Source organism: Podarcis filfolensis (genome assembly GCF_964270895.1).
Source record: "Podarcis filfolensis genome assembly, chromosome: 10".
Taxonomy (NCBI): domain Eukaryota; kingdom Metazoa; phylum Chordata; class Lepidosauria; order Squamata; family Lacertidae; genus Podarcis; species Podarcis filfolensis.
In genome coordinates this window covers 46,623,763-46,626,245 of record NC_139612.1, presented here as the reverse complement: position 1 = coordinate 46,626,245, position 2,483 = coordinate 46,623,763, and positions in this window count along the sequence as shown.

Genomic DNA, 2,483 nt, shown 5'->3' with positions numbered 1-2,483 from the left:
CAAGATGTTTGTGTTTTTCTCAAAACTCTCTTCACAGCAGGGAGAGGTGCCAGGTTGAAGCTATAGGAGGCAGTTTTCGGGATCTTTTGCACTACTGAAAAATATGAACTCCAATCTTTGAGTGACAGTAACACACACCCTTGAAAGACAATAATGTGGGTGCATTTCACACCAGTTTAGAGGGAAATTGTATGCATGAGAACACACAGATGACCTCATAGAGCTAAAAAGAATTAAAAGTGAGGTCAGTAATAGGGAACCTATAATTGCTAGACTCCATCACTCATCAACCCCAGCCAGCATAGAAGGAATGATTCAAGTCCAACAGCTGGAAGACCTCAGGTTCCCCATCTTCCAGCTCACTGATGTTCTGAACATTCCTGCACTAGAGAGGTAGAGTAGAAGGAAAGTGCTCCCCCTCTATACCACGATGGGGATTGGGTAAGAGGAGCACAAAATGAAGGGGGGATGGGAGCTGGGACTGGGGCCACTCATTGCTACTCACATCACAGGCAAATAACCCATTTGGTGTCAGTGGCACCCTTACAACCACTTCATGTCAACGGTAACAACAGATATGTTGCCTGGAGTTCCCATGTGGAAGAGGCACGGGAAGCACGAGTCACTGCAATAGATTTACAACTGTAAATGGAGGTGGGGGAGATCAGGCTAGCAATGTTTCAACAAAACCAAGACACATTGGCCTGCTGAAAAGTATGGACTGAAGGCTACTTTAGCCAGAATTTGGCAATGTCAAGGATGCAAAGGAACTGCAAATGTAAGCGTAAGTTGTTAGACGACTTTGGGTCTGGCTGAACTGTGCTGAAGACCCTTCAATTGCAAGGGGAATTATTTACGCTCATGCTTAACTCTTCTACAGTGGAGTACTAAACAACTGGCTTAGCACTCCCTTGGTACTCCAACTTTTATAGATTATAGGTTGCTGCAAGAAGCATACACATCACGATGAATTTAAAACACACTCCGGTTTCAATTGGTCTGCTCAGAGTATGACTTGGTGTGATATCACCCTAAGCTTGATTCACGGTTTCTTATGTGTCTTATAACTGCATATTCTTTATTAGCCTTCCATTGTTCAATTATGTTGCAAAAATTGGGGGAGTGGGGTGGCTCAGAGGAAGGGTATATGCTTTGCATGTTCCATCTCAGGCAGGGCTGGAAAAAACTTTCATCCAAAGCCGTGGAGAGCCATCAGCAATCACAGTGTTGTAGATAAGAGTTAGCTAGATGGACAAATGGTCTGACTCTGTAGAAAGCACTTCTTAAATCGATTTGTGCAGTGAAGCAATTATACAACTGCTTCATCAGGTGGCACAACATGCACCAAGCCAACTTTGGGAAGCCTTGCAGTCACCTGATTAAAAACAAGAGCTCTGAGCTGAATTGGTGGGGAAGCAGGTACATGACCCCTTTAGCACATACTTTAAATTATTGCATATTGCACCTGTATGGATCAGGCTATAACACTTTAAAAATCTCACAAGCCACTTCAGCTACAGCATTTCCACTTATCAGCTCCTCTCTGCTGTGTATATGTTTTCTGAATGTGAAGACTTTGGAATCCTTTCCTGATCTACAAATCTAGTTTCACTGACACAGAGCGCAGGTTGTTTTAACAGAGAGTAGACTGCTTGTATACACCAACCTAACTTCTTTAACCCCGGAGGGGGGGGAATACAATAGCAGCTTCTCCCATCATCCCCAACGCACCCTTTAGGGTCATACGAGCAATGCTAATGGCAACAGCCATTTCCACACACATGAGGAATCCTACAATCACAACAGGGACTTTTGCCTGTAAAAGGCCAGAGAAAAACTCTCTTAAAATGAGAGTAAAATGCCAAGCAGGGCAGCTGAAGCAAGCATGTGAAAGAATCCCTGGAATGCTACCTGGAGGTCAGAGAGTTTGGCAAGTAGCCTCACCCATTCCACATTCCAGAGCATTGCCATCACTGTAACGCCAGGATTCTCTTCACACTAGAAAACAAGCAGCCATGTCAGTTACTAGGAGACTAGAGGAAAGGGGAAATTAGGTAGCAGTTCAGGATCACTAGGTCTGAAGGCAGTGCTCCATGAAAACTGATACCATAATACATTTGTTGGCCCCAAGTCACTTTGTTGTTTATCCACTAAGACTAACACAGTCTACCTGACCACCAGCCCACTGCAAAAAGGTTTCCAAGTTAACTGAGCTTGTCCCATTTAGTTGCAACATGCCTACACTGGGGACAGGCTGCTGCCTTGAATTGGGAGCATCTTCTATCAGGGATGGGGAAACTTGTGGCTCTCCAGATGATGTTGGACTCCAATTCCCATCACTCCTACCAGCATGCCCAATAGCCAGGGATGATGGGAGCTGAAGTACCGCAACACCTGGAGGGCCACAGGTTCACCAGCCCTTGCCTAGAAAAATCTACTGTTTTGTTTTCTCTCAAAAAGCATTAGGTTTTAGCTGCATTGTT